Source organism: Athene noctua, chromosome 1 (genome assembly GCF_965140245.1).
Source record: "Athene noctua chromosome 1, bAthNoc1.hap1.1, whole genome shotgun sequence".
In the NCBI taxonomy this organism is placed as follows: domain Eukaryota; kingdom Metazoa; phylum Chordata; class Aves; order Strigiformes; family Strigidae; genus Athene; species Athene noctua.
This window is the reverse complement of record NC_134037.1, coordinates 50,638,357-50,653,658: the sequence shown is the minus strand read 5'-3', so window position 1 is coordinate 50,653,658 and position 15,302 is coordinate 50,638,357. Positions and strand designations below refer to the sequence as shown.

Genomic DNA, 15,302 nt, shown 5'->3' with positions numbered 1-15,302 from the left:
TTGCCATAAATTAGAAATAATGTATTTTTCTAGTAAATCAAATTTTATTAAATAAATGTCTAGAAAAACAAAATCTCATTTTACATTTAAATCAATTACATGCTAAATTAAGGTAAAGTAGAACAGTAATACAAATAATGTCAAGGAGGAAGCATGCTGTTGCTATGCCCTTGGAAACATTCACTTTGTAAATCATTGGCAGAGATTCACTACTAGGCTGTAATGAGGTTGAAGTTAATATCACTGTTTCTGGTTTTCTCTTTACTCACTCCTGCTCAGTACCAGCTCTAGGGAAATGTGACCTGTGTAGTTACAATTGCATCAGTGCTTATAAAGGGCACTCTTAGCTCACCACTTGTGCAGTTTTACCTTCTATTAACAAATGATCTCAAGTGTGGCATTATCTTGGAAATTAGTTTCCCATATCATTCACATCCATGGAGAAATCTCAGCTGAGCTATGGAAGAGGCTGTTTGTCAGGGCCAGAGCTGGGACTGCCTGGTCACCTTTGTAGTAACTCATCCTGCCAGTGCTACTCACTTCTGCCAGACTCCAGTCCTCGTTCCCATTTGTGGGATCCCAGTGGGACCCTTGATAATGCTTCTGCTTGGAGGAGGGAAAGGGAGATGGCAGCTTACCAAGGCAGTTTATAAATGGCTGTCAACCTAGACTATAGCCTTGCACAGCCATTGCAAAACTTGAGCAACATTGCAGGGAATTGTGAAAGAAACTCAAAATTAAGTGTACTGAGAATAGGCAAAGGAGAATGAACAACACTCTGGAATTTATTTCATAATTTTAATTTCCGTAACACTTACTTAGTAAATAATAATATTGCTGGCTCTGTTCTGATCCATGTCCATAATGAGAGACACGTCTCCTGCCAAGGTTCTTCCTTTATTCTCACATACCTGAAGAAATACCTACTAAGACTAGCAATCTTCCTAGCTTTGCCTTTGTAGCATAAATGAAACTTACTGAAGTTGTTGTTCTTTAGCAGTCTTTGAATATAACTGAGTTAAGAAGACGTGACCTGAAGTGTAAGGTGTCATATGTATATGAAACTTGAATGAATGGCAATTGGAAAATGCCACAGTGCCTGTCTTTTGCTCATTCGTATCCACTTTACAGTATTTTATAGGTGCTGTGCAGGGCAAGTGTAGACCTGTAATAAAGGTTGCTACACTAAGTAAATATATGGTAGAGCAGCTGCTTTGTAGTACTTGAGGTTAAGTTCTTACCCTTTGGTAGCCCAAAGTAAGAACAAATTTGCCAACTTACCTTGCACTGAAGGGAGAGCTGTTTCAAGGTACCTGATACCTAGGTTGTTGGCTCTATGTGACACCCTGCAAGTACACAGTCTAACTTACTCTACAGTAGCTTATGTATATGCCATTACCTTGAAATATTCTGTGTAACCTTCACGAAAAAGTCAGACTGATTAAAATGCTTTCCGCACATCAAAAATTTATCCTGGCTACTTTTGGTGAACGAAGTTGCATTAATAACTTTTCATCTGCCAAACACTTCTTGAAACTTGTCTCTGCTTCCCTGCACACTTCCATCCATCACAATGACAGACTTTTTCAGGAAATAACCTGGGGTGGGTTTTACAGGAGGAAAAAACACTTTGGCAGGAACTTAAAAATGGCACTTGCCTTAAGCTGTTTACTGCATAAATAACTCAATTGCTGCTTTAAATAAAGCCTTTATTTTATCTTCACAAAATTGCCAACTGAGTTCTTATATGCCTCTCCATATTAACACCTCACAGGGACACTTAATCATGGGTAATCAGTCTTCTGGCCTGGCTCACAACTCACCTACTTTCGGGCTGATATGCAGGATTGTAAGTGTTGAAATTGCAACAGGAAAAATGTTGTTTGGCTCCTTTCGCCATTCTTTGAATACCTTCCCATACTGTCCTTAAAATAGTTTGATATGAACCAAAGATAGATACTGCTATTGGCAGATGCATTTTTGGATTAGCTCTTGCAGGAAGAATGGTGAAATTCATAACACAATTTAGTTTTACAACTTAGTTTGATTTAAAAGCAGCTGCTATTTAGATATTGTTGCAGAAATTAAAGAAGGACAAGTCTTAAAAAGGGTAATTCTTTTCTTGGGGCTGGGGTGAATTTCCTCATCTTTCTTTTGCAGAAGTTATTTTTATAGGTGAAGTAATTGTCATGAGAAGTTTATTGTTCAGTCTTTCACCTCCATCTTCCAGCCCTTACAGCACTGATTTCAAGTTATGAGCCACTGATAGGCAAAATTTGTTCACAGGCATTCAGATTCCTAGCGGAACTTTACACTATACAGTTTGGCATAGTGGTTAATCTCTTGTTTCAGGAAAACAAAATGCTGAGAGAAGATGAGTCAGGCTTGAGGTTGATTGACAGAGTTGTGGGAGAAACTTGTGCACAGCACCTGCCCACGCTAATCCTGGATCTTGCCATTGCTGGTGGTGTCATTCCATGAGCATTAGATACCCTCATCAAAATAAAAACTACCAGAGGAAAGCAGTGTCCTGTGAAAGCTGTAGTAAGCTCAACCTGCTTAGCAGTGCAAAAGCTGATATTATAACTGTTTTTTCAGTGTGGTTATAGAGATGATCATAATGTTTCGTTCCCTTATCTACATATATATGAATAGGTCACTGGAGTTTGGAGAGAAATTCAGTAGCTTTGAATCTATCTCTGTTGAGAAAAAGCACCCTCATACTGGAGAAAAAAGGCATGTACTTTTCACACTGATTCTGAGCAGAGACAAAGAATTCTTCCCTTTTCTTCAGAGGCATAAGTTGTTTTGACATCATTTTCTTCACGCTCCCGAGTATCCGTCACAGTCAAAAGGGGATTGATTTTTGAGGAGTTGGACTTTCTTGCTTCTAACAGTATTTGGGGTTTGAATCCTGCCTTGATCTCACAGGGTGGGAGGGTAGAATTCATACTTGGGGCAAACAAGTTGCTTATTGTAGTTTGTTTCTATTCTACTCCTTTTATTTCTTTGTGATTCCATATTGCAGTAAGGGAGAAAATTAAAAAATACTGGGAGGACGAGGGAATGTGAACAAACTCAACAATTCTAGCAATTGCCACAGTGTAGCAGACACTTGCCCTCTTGCAGGGGGAAAATGAGCTTTGAGCTGCTTCCATCAGAGCTCCCAAGAAGGCGGCTGAAGTCTTCAGCTCTGATCTCTGCCAGTGTTTTGGCAATGGCTGTGGTTTTGGCACCAAGACAACAATCTTGCTCTGGAGGACATCAACAAAATCACAGTGACAGCTGTGGCAGCATTGGCTGTTTGCCTGTGTGAATTTAGCAACTTACACCCTTGGCATGTGGCTGTTACAAACACCACTTTACTCTGCCATTACCTCTGCTAATTGCAGGTCAGTGAAGAAACACAAACTGAAAATGTAGTCCTCTAGTTTTAAGACCCTGTATTTCTTGAAAGGCAAGAGATTTTATATTAAATATGTTACATATTTGCAGCCACAGTACACTCCATTTCAAGGAGGGAAAAGTATGAAGGACTTGGTGTCTAGAAGAGTATCAAGTGAAGAATTTCCCATAATAACCTTACGTGCTCATGAACTTTTGAGATCCTTTTGCCTGAGCAGAGGAGTGACAATTGGCTCCACACCCATTATGTTTAAGCAGCCCCATCCAATACACATCAGATAATTCACATCAGTAATTCTCACAGACCATAATATTCCTTAAGTGTCTGGAGTAGGAACCAGATCTCTCTATTCCAAGTAAGAGAATGAAAGGATAGGACTTTTCATTGCCTTCTTCAGCAATCCAGTTCAAATCCTGGTTTAAGGCCTAAATGCAGGGGGTTGCTTTATCCCTTTCTTACATACCACAGGGGACTGCTGTACAATTTAGGATGCTGAGAGCTGTTGTTCAGCAGAATGCAGAACAATGGAGATACAGTTTGGGATGGAGGAGTGCAGAATTGCTCTTAGGAAGAATTCACACAATACCAGACCACACAGTGTGGAGGATAATACTAAAATACCAGTCTTCGTGTTCCTTTGGATCGTCATACAGGCTTTGTGATTCACTTGGACCAAGCTCTTAATATTGGTTTGTTTATTTTTCTGCTAAGTGTGCAGGGAATTGAAGAGCTGCTTAAAATACTAGAGTCTGCAGAACCTTCATGCTCAAGATACTATAAAAATATTCATTTGTTTTAAGCCTACGAGAGAAGTGATAGCTTAGTAGTTTAACTAAAAGTCATTGTGAAGTATTCTTGTGCCTTACTCAGTAGAACTTTTGTTTGAACTCTCAGTGGTTTGTTTTCCACTTTTTCAGTGAATGGAGATGTTGACATACTCAATCCCAATGTGCATTTCATGTTCTTTCTCAGAATTCCTTAAAACACAAGGTGAAATAACATGGATTAAAACAGAGCTGTAACCATTGAACATAGTGTAGAGAATCCCTTTTTACATACAGGAGTTTTAAACAAGAGCTTAAGAAATTTTAATAGAGCTTAAAGGATTGTTTTACAGCTTCCCATGTCTGAAACGATTGCATCTTTAATTGTGAATAAAAAATAGTTTTGATTTTTACAATAAATGGTGAAATACATTTTGCCATCAGGAAAAAGATTTAAGTCATTCACTCAGACACCTTAAATGAACATGTGTGTTTAAGTCTTCAGGAATTTCAGTAGGTAGATTCTTTGCTGATACAGAGAGATTAAAATGAGAATGTTGTAGTAAAAAAGCTTATTTCTTGTTCTCTTTCTAAACAAATCACTGAATTTCTTCCATTCTCTTTTCTCCAGCTTTCATGTTCACTCCTGTGATTGATCTCACCTCCAGTAATTAACCATGAACACATTACTATTTTAATTAACTCCCTTACTCACAAGATTAGGAATTTTATTTAATGATTCTCAGTGGGAATCTTTTAACTTTTCTTCTCCCTTTTGTATAAGCATATCAGTGTTATTTCTCAAAGGCAGTGAGCATTATTATCTTCATTCTACAGGAGCAGAAGCATTCAGAATGACATTTGTCTGTGGTTGCACATTGATGAGGTATGGCACTGGGGGGTTATTTTGATGGTTTGCTATTCTAAAGGCAGTAGTTTGCTATTCTTTTTGCTGATCCTCAGAGTTGAGTCTTCAGATGAGGTTTGAAAACTTAAGCAAGTTATTAAAGTCTTACACAAGTAGCAGTTCATAGAACTTCAGCATCAATAAAAAGCCCCTGTTCTTGATACCTCTAATAGTATTAAATGCTGACAAAATTAGTATGGTGTTTGTGTGTCTTGTATAGTGCAGATCGAACAGCCTGTTCCATCAGTGATGGAGGATCAAACACACAGGATGCTTCCACAAAAAAAAACTGCTCTGAAGCTTCTCTGTGGCTCTTTAATTCTTGTTTAGACCAAGCAGTCATAAAAATAAAAAATTTCATCAAACTATAACTGCATGTATAGTTCTCCACTGAAAGAAAGAAGTGGTAGCTACCACTTTTCTTTCTCTGTCCCTTTTTTGAGGCTAAATGTCAAACTTTGGCATGCCAGCATTGTTCAGAATGAGAGCACTCCTCTGCAAGTGTGAGAATTTTTCTAGCCATCTGCCCACCCATTACTTTGACTCATAGAGCCTACCCAGGAGGATGTTAAATTGTCATGATAATGCTACATTGAGGACAGATCACTCTGGGACCACAGTCCTTGGTTTTATTCACACAGCTGGCAGAAGATCATTAGATAATTGCAGTTGTGAGTCATCACTGGTGCGGGCCAGCATTTGAGCCATTGATCAAGCAAGGAAACACACTGAATTCCTTTACCAGGCCACCAAGATAACCAGACTTTTCTGGTTGTCTTTTTAGTACTGTGCTAGCAGTGTCACGTCAATCTGTTGAATAGTCATTAGGCTTCCAAAGAAAGGGATTTACATTTAGTATATGTACATGCAGGTTTATATCTGTGTCTGCCACAGGATGGCTTTTAAATTCAAGCAAATTTGCAGAATAGTAATTATAGTTGTTTACTTGTTAATGAAGCCCATACTACTTGAGAATAAAATCTTGTGTGCTCTCTTTATAGATGTTTACACACCTGTAATATATATGGGCAAATTTTAAAATATTTTAATTTTGCATCTAATTTTAACATTTAAATTTTTAATATTTAAATATTTAAGCCATTTTTTTAAATTTCCCTTATACAAATTCTCAGTGCAAGTGGTGGATTTTTTAATGTCTCTGTTCTCACCAGCTGTAGATTTTATTATATATGTAAAGTCCCTCAGTGGCCTTCACATCTCTCAAAACAATCATGGTTTTGTGAAAAATGAAAGGCTGAGAGAAGGGAGGCACTTGTTCTCTTTCAGAGTCTTTGTCGTCTTCACTTCTGCTTTTGAAGCCTCTCTTCTTGAAATCATATAAATTACAGATAAAAACAATCTCAAAAGCTCATTTAATCCATTGTAGTCCAAGAGGTAGGATATTGGCTGTTCCTGCAAGAAGAGAGGAACCAGCTGTTACTGCCCAGCAGGTGGTTGCAGGTGTGAACAGAAAAACCTGTAGCAGAGCTGCTGTAGTAACCAAGGGACAGAAAAACTGGGAAAGGGAAGAAACTACAATGCCTGAATGTGGTTGGAGGTGATGGCAGCATGGGCATGTACCCATGTCCCAAACCTGGCCATCATGGCTACCAAAGCTAGAGCGTGCTGATCTGTCCTGGGCTCTGTGGCAGGTCACTTCTTCCTGTACCATTCCCAACTGGCTTTTGTCTGCCTTGTGTTTAAAAGCCTTCAGTCTCCCTAGGCAATCTGTCCCAGTGTCTCACTGTATTTACTGTTACAAAGCTTTTGCAGGGAGCAGGGTGTTTGCCACAAGATCTCACCTGAATTCCCTTGCTACAGTTGAAATGCATTGCTTTGTGTCTCTCACAGACACAGAAGACAGGTAATTCTCTTCTAGTTGCAGCAAACTTCTGCATATTTAGAGACTGTCACCATGTATCCCTGCATTTTTTTCCCTTTAGAATGAAAATAGACAAAACAAAGCCTGCGCTCTGTTCAGTTTTTCTAGTGGATTGTACTTTTCGGGCATCCTATCACTCTTGTTTCTCTCCCTGAAATCTCTTTAGATGCTCCGCATATGGTGTGCCATGGTTTAAACTGAACACAGCACTCTAGCTGAGGCTTTGCAAATGTTGAATACAGCAGAAATATGCTTCATACGTCTTGTGGGTGAGACTTTGGATTATATGTCCCAGTATAGGGTTTGTCTTTTCCCTGACTATTCATTGTTTGTTCAAGTTCAGTTTGGCATGTGCTATAACTTCAAGATAACTTTTCTGAATTATTTTTTAGTCACTTGTTCCCTATCCTGTGTGTCATTGCACCTGTTCTGTTGCATTTCTATCTTGATTGAGTTGCATTTTACTTTTTCAGGTAGTTTTGCCTTTTCTTGGTTACTCCTTCCAAAAAGCACTCCCTTGTCTCCTCTTTTCTGCAGCATCTCAGTGTTTCCTGTTAGCAATTAAGCTTCCCCACAGCTCCATATTCCATTTAAGTACTTTACAGTGGATGCATCTCTCATTCTGAATGGTGTCCCTGTAGGCCACCAGGGAACTGGGCTGTTTTCAGAATAGAAATGGCTCTGACAGATCTGGGAGGTTTGTGTTTCAGAGCTGCAGGCCTCCAAGAACGTGCAAGTTGGTAACTAGTTTATGCAGTCATTTATTAGGCTTATTGAACTGATGCAAAGAGGTTTAAGGTAGTACGGCAGCCTGCAGAGAACAAAATAGAAGATTGTTACTCCTTTATTGTGTTATCACAGCACTTTGGAGTCTTCGTCATGGAGCACATTCACCAGTGTGCTGGGTAACATGGAAATGCAGGCCATTGCAGGGCTCTTACTAACTGCAGCTTGAAAGAAGGACAGAGAAATAAATTGTGTTTGGAAGATTAATTATGATAACTGTGCATTAACTACATACAGGAAACAAGAGCAAATTAGAATTGCCAGTATTTAAAACTAATAAAAATGCAGATAAACTTTTGAGAGATATATTTATTAAAATAGATATTATATTTATAGATTGTCAATTTTTTAAATAAATGTTTTAATAAATATTTATAAACTTTTGAGAGATATATTTTTATATATCACCACAGCCCAATAAAATTATACTTGCTTTCTTCACCCGGGGCCAGAACTGCTTGGTGGATTAGGATTTTGTTGTTGTTGTTATTAATTAACATTCATCACCATGGTGGAAAACAGATTAATAGAGTTGAGATGGAAAGCAGCAATTTCAAATGTTGGTGAGATCTTACGTAGATTTGATTCAGACAGTGTAACCAAGTTGTTCATAACCCAGGAGCTTCTGCAAAGTAAATGAGGCTGTGTGGCCACTGCCTGGAGCAGACTGCAATTTAAAGAGATAAAGGGAAGCAAATGGTAGCATATCTTGTAAAGTAAAGCTATGACTCTTGCATTTAATGTGAATATGATTACCTTAGAAAAGGATGCATATTAACCAAAATGATCATACAATAGTTGTGAGCAGTTCAGTTTGTACTAAGAAAATAATTTTTACTAAATAGAAATGAGGAGGTTTTGGAGAACCTCTCATCAGTGTTCTATAGCACAGTCACACCTCTTAATAATATGTTGACATTTTTGGACATTTTCAGTGACATAGTCTCCATTTATACCTAACAGAAAAAATTTGCACTAATAACAGGTAAGGCAAAGCTAAAAAGGCTTCTTAGTCAATAGCTTTTTATCTAGACAGATTTGGTATATTGTTTTTTCTTATTAAATTATCATTCACTGGTGAAGAGAGAGGACCAATTAAACACAGAGTGCTTCAATAAGTATCCAGAGATGCAGTTGTGAACTTGTGTAAGTGGAACACATATGAGTGAGATTGGTTAGAAGTCTTCTGTCTTGTCCACCCTCAGTACAAGATCAGAAGTAGTAAAAGTTTTAAAATGGCAAATCTTGGGGCATTCAGAAAGAATGTTTTTTTCCAAGGAAAAGGAAGGAAGGTTCACTTTGTACCCAGAAACAGTTCAGTGACTAATAATGTGAGTTTTTTTCCTCTGGGCTTTTGTGTGCTTATGATCCAGTACAAATTCATCAGTGCACAATTCTATTAAGAGTAATCTAGTTTGCATCTTCATTTAACAGTTGATTTGATTTTGTCAACACTGCCCAGAGATACTGATAGAATATCATCTTTCCTTAGATTAATTATTTCTGTTCTGTCCTTGAGACATCTCTCAGGAAATTTATGGAACAAGGGAAGCCTCTTAGAAATACCATTATTATTCATAGTAACTAGTTTTTCAACTGTGTAGATGAATGATACAGAGAGATAGATGATTTCCTTAGTTCTGGCTTGTTATTCTCACAGATGGGGAAAAATTGATACATAAATTCTCCCTGACAGCTCCCTGAACTGCTTGCTTTTCAGCCAATTTGTCAATTATTTTTGAAAGTAATAGTGCATGGTGATCACTGCTAACAGCTAAAAATAGACAAGATGCAGAAAAGCTTCAAAGTATAATGGTAGAATGCCTAAAATCGGGGAATCTTTTACCAATAGGAACATCCCTGACTTTTTCCTTCGACTTACTGGTGGGTTTTGAACTGTTGACACTCATTGAAGTTAGCTTAACACCATTAGACATTTGATCTGTTGATTTATTAGCAATTGATTATTAGTAGTTCAGTTCCTTATGACTGATAAATGTTTGTTGAATTTTGCTATCTTGTTCACAGTTTTCCCAAGAAAGAAGATTGCTACAAGCTGTCCTTAGTTTTATGGCTTTAAAAACCACAGGCTTTCCTCTTTTCTCCTTCATTTTTCTACTCCTTTTTTCAACAGTATTACAGGGATGCATCAGCACACTTCTTGGTGTTCCTGTTATGACGTACGTTAAAGTTTTGATTATGACATCTGTTTGAAAATTACACTGTCAAGTGAAATTTTTTCTGGATTGCTTTATACTAGTTTTAGTTTTAATTTTTTCCATAAGTATTGTTAACAACAGTGTCACAGAAACTCATTCTCATAATTCTTTCCTACTTCTTGCTACTCACTGGGTGCTTTTTCTTCATTGTACAGTGAGTACTGCATATCTGAAAACAATAGATGAGCCTGAAGTACTGTCTCCACAACAAGGAGGTGGTCACTGAGACACAACTGTTGAAATCAATAGTATCTGATCCTTAGAATTATTTTTTTCTAAGCTAGCACCCCAAATATTTGCTAGGACTTTAGTTTATCCTTAATCATTCTCAAGGGATTTTTTTTTCCTTCTCCTGCAATTCGTTTTTTTTTTAAATAATGTAGGGTCATAAATGGGTAACTTTAAATTCAAGCTTAAATCTCAGAAATTATATTATTTGTAGTGATAATTTGAGCAAGAAACCACACATGGAAGTGCTTTACAATACTTTTAAGTGACCTGTTTATTTCAGTTAAGTTTCTCAGAATGAATATTCACAGGGTAGATGATCTGGGACTGGTTTTGAAACATGCATTGTCCAGTGCAGGTGATCTCTGTTTCTTTTCAAACCAAAAAGTAGGAATGAAGAATATCAGCTATTTTTTCAATATTGTACTAGTACATGCAGAATTTTTATAGATGTTTAGTGCTTTATAGCAGCTCTGGTTTTGGGTAGCCAACTTGACATCTATAAACATGGTATGATTCTCGAAGGAAGAGAAAGCAGCATGCTCTGAAATTGTCCAGCTATTGAAAATGGTAAATAAAGCTTCTTGGCAGTGTAAGTGGAATGTGTGTGTCCGCCTGGGGCTTTGACACAAGCTGGGCACTTGACATCACCAGGGCCAAGACTGAATTTGTTCTGTGCAAGAATTTTTGAATACAGGTTTACAGATGAAATCTGAACACCCTGAACTGTGTAGGTCCCCCTTTTTTTAGGGAGAAAAAACAGTGCTGGTTGTGTCTTCTTTTTGAAGCTTATAAAAGCTTAACAGTGCAGCTGTGTTAAGATAACTGAACAAGATGGAGTCAGAAACAGAAAAGATGAATTAGGCAGTTACTGTTTTGAGTGAATATATCTCTTTTTTAGCATGTTGAATTAGATGTGTGCACCTACCACAGCATAAAGATGTGACCAGTAGAATTAGGGAGGTGATAGTCCCCCTCTACTCCACACTGGTGAGGCCACACCTGGAGTATGGTGTCCAGGTTTTGGGCACCTCAGTATGAGAGAGATATCGAGGTGCTGGAGCGAGTGCAGAGGAGGGCAACGGAACTGGTGAAGGGCCTGGAGAACAAATCCTATGAGGAGTGATTGAAGGAGCTGGGACTGTTTAGTTTGAGGAGAAGGCTGGGGGGAGACCTCATCACTCTCTACAACTACCTGAAAGGACATTGTAGAGAGGTTGGTGCTGGTCTCTTCTCACAGGTAATTATGACAGAACAAGAAGGAATGGCTTTAAACTGCAATAGGGGATGTTCAGACTGGACATTACGAAAAAAAAATTTACAGAAAGAGTAGTTAGAACAGTGGAATAGGCTACCTGGCGAGGCGGTGGAGTCACCATCCCTGGATGTGTTTAAGGGTCGTTTAGATGAGATGTTGGGGGATATGGTGTAGGGGAGAACTTTGTAGAGTAGGGCTGATGATTGGACTTGATGATCCCAAGGGTCTTTTCCAACCTGAATGATTCTGTGATTCTGTGATAAAGCCATAAATAAGAAAAGTCATTGTGGAGTTGCTTGCGTAAGGTAAGTTCTCCCCTCCTTGCTTACCCCATTGTAAGTTACCTCTACGTTCTTATTCTTACAATGTTTTTCATTACAACTTGAACTGATTTCCAGCATGGTAAAGATAAGTAGTGTTTACTTTCTAATGCCTACATTCTATTATGGTGAGTTGTCTCCTGTCAGAGCAGTTTTCTCAATGAAGTAAAGCTTGATTTAATGAAAAAATTGCACTAGCCAGCAGCTGTTGCTTATGTTTTTATTTATAACAGTGTGCTACTTCCATTGACACAGCTCTTTGCTTATGTCATGCTATACTACTTCATAGTAATACATTTACTGAATGTGTAAGCACACAAGTAATTCAAGAAAGACTATAACTTACAAAGGCCCCTGGGGACATTTTTCTGTTTAACATGATTGCAATGTATATTTCACTCAAAAGGTAAATGTTATATATCTGATATCTGTCTGTCTTGACACTGTACGCCAAGTTTTCTTTAAGGCAAAATGATGAAAGAAAGGGAGTAACTGTACATGGAGATGCTAATTATTCTGGTACAGGAAGCTCTGAGATGACACTGAAGGGGGCAGAGGATAAACAGAGCAGAGGCAAGAAGCTGCCAAAGTGGAGGGGGGGGGCAGCATGTCATTGGATCGCATTTACCACGAAGGCTTTATGTAAAGGGAATACAGCCTTTTAACTAATGTTAAAAAGTGTGATTTGAAAGCAATTTCTGTGATGTCAGTCTTGCACGATTTCTGAACTTTCAGCTGAATTTTCATTTTTCTGAACTTTTATTTTTCTCTTGCCTTTCTCTCCTTCCCTGTGAGGGTAACTCCCTGCAGTCATCTGCAGCTAGGCAGCTGAACTTAGTAAGGAGGCATTTCTTCTAAAAGACCGTCTCCTGGCACTTTGCCTCTGTCAGCATGAGGCTGCTTTTTGTCCCAGTGGGTGGGTGGTGAAACAATTTCTTCTGAAAGGTTTCTCGATGATTTTCATAGTGCTTTTGCAAATGTCTCTAGTGGGTGGTTTCTTTCTGGGTTTTACCTGCATGAATTTTTACTGTACTGAGTTACTTTGGCCCCTGTCCAGTTCTGTATTAAGCAAGCTTTGCAACCCACACAGAATTGCTTTGAAGCTAATTTAAGAGACTTAAAGAAGATTGATGAGGATTCCCCTCTGAAGAAAGGAAACCTCAGACCCCGTGAATTTGCTGTGTAGTGGTAATAGTTCTCTGTTACTGCTCCTGACTTCTGGTTCATCCTGTGTATAGGAATACAAAAACTGGTGGTTAGTAAGAGCTGCTCTTACAGGTGGCCATGGGGCCACTGGTAGTCTTATACTTGGATCCATGCCACTGCTGCAATAAATAAGGTGTTTTGCTTGTGATGTGCTATATAGTCTCTAGCCCCAGGCTAGTATTAGATTTTTTGTAAGGTCAGAGGCAACGAGGGATTAAAGGGGTTGTGGGGAGGTGGTGTCAAAGGCAGCGTGTGATTCTGTTTGAATTGATGAGATTTCTGCCTTGGCATCTCAAAGAGAGGATTTCTCCCTGCCTGTCAGTGCTGAAGTGTTCAGACTTGCTGGTGTGAAGGCAAGTCTTTGTCACATGCTGTCCTGAAGCACTGGGTAGCAGCTATTAGGGCTTGTCAGTGGGAGGTGTTGCTATGTAGCATTGTTCACCCTCAGGCATCGTTATCTCTGTACCTAGATACAGGTTTGAGCACCCTGATGCCACTATCTGTGTAGAATAACTTTCTTTAGGGACTACTCCTTTAAGTTTACTCTTCTAGTCATCTTTCAAAGATAGTTGTGGGGGATTTTTAAAATGGTGGTCCTTTAACAAAGCATTTGCAGTGCTTGGGAAAACATGAGCACTGTTTACTACAAATTCATTATGTTTTTCTTCCCTGAATCTCAAAACACAAATGTTGGTGTGTGATGAGAAATCTTCATCACACTCTTAATGAAGGAAATGCTTTATGTGAAAATCGATGCTTGAAATGCAGTTCCAGGAAATAAAAACTGAAGTAATCATTCCCTCTGATCAGCTACTCAGTACAGCCATGCCTGCTTCACTTGTGCCTGTGGGTGCTGGGACCGAACGGGGCGTTGTGCTTCTCCAGGGCCGCCTGTAACTTTGTGGTGGCTGCTGGTGGAATCACAACAGCCGTGTGTGAGGGCAGCCGCTCTTATCTAGAAGCAGAAAACAATTGCTAAATTTCACAAGACTGCCACATCCTGTATTTGTTTCAAATGAAAAGGAATTGTCTCAGTAAAATGATAGAGATGATGTTGGAACAAAATTTTAAAGGCATCGTCATGGTGTTATTAAATCTGAATTATTGAACATGCGTTTTTAATAAGGAGTATTCCAGCATGGTTTATATGCCTTTTTAGTTGCTCTTCGTAAAATTCTTTGACATTTTGCACAATGAATGTCAGTCTAATGATAAACGTGACTCTTACCTGGTTTTGATTAAGCACACAAAGACAGGGAAAGAATTGATAGCTCTGGTATGTAGTACCTAATCTTGAAAGAGAGGTTGAGAGCGACAATTTTGGAATCACTAGTGACTTTCTAAGAATAATTAGTCCATTGTGAATTAGGAAGTGTTTTCAAGTCCCAGAAGTCAAAGTTTCTTTTCATATGTAAAATTCATTTATTATCTGCAGGAAACAATTCTGAAAAGCCAAACTAATCACTTTTTAATTGGATAGTGATTCTCTTTGCCATTAATGAGTGAGTCAGAAAAATTATAAATGGTTTATAGACATTCAGTTATTGTTCACAGCTGAAAAATATATGCATTAGACTTGTTTGGTTGAGATTATTCTTTATTTGGTTTTACAGCAGTATTTCAAAACCTGTGTTGAATCTTACCTTTATAAGGTTAATTTTAAATCTGTACAAATTTGTGGTCAGTTTTTGCTTAGAAAGATATTTGCTTTTGTAAAGGTAAGATGATTTCAGGTGTACATGCACTATTTCCCCCGAACAATTGTAATTACATGTATCTTTTAATCTCTCTATTACATATACAGAGAAAATATTTCTGAAAGGGAGGAAAAGTGAAACTGAATACTCAAATTGCTGAGTTTTTTAAATTTAAAAAATTTAAGTTTCTATTCAATTTCAGTAGTTTTAGGTATTTTTAATTATGTGATACAGTGTGAGTATTCAAGCAGAGTAGTTATATTTCTTTATTTGTTGTGATGATGATATCACTTTATTCAAAGATAACTGATTTCATATTTACTAACAAGAGAAGTGTGTAGTGTCTGGCTCTATTATCTCTGTAGACAAATGAAAGAAAAACATTGTCTTCAACCTCTCTCTTTCAAATCATCTTAGCTTTTCAAAAGCTAAAATACTTAGTTTTACCTCCTGATGACTTGAGATGGAGAAGACGCTTCTTGTCACTGCAGAGGCAGAAGCAGATAAAGTCTTTCTGAATTAGGACTGTGTCTACAATGCTGGCTGATTGTTCCCCTCTTCCCTAAGTGAAGATTCACCTAACACAAATGTTGCACTTCTAAAGTAAATAATAATTACGAGGACAAAGA

At 38.1% G+C, this 15,302-nt stretch overlaps 1 protein-coding gene across 1 annotated transcript in view; it reads left to right on the top strand.

Annotated features, from left to right (window-relative positions):
* PREP (prolyl endopeptidase) overlaps window positions 1–15,302 on the top strand; it is a 111,607-nt gene that overhangs the window by 75,834 nt on the left and 20,471 nt on the right. The gene's annotated exons all lie outside the window — the stretch shown is intronic.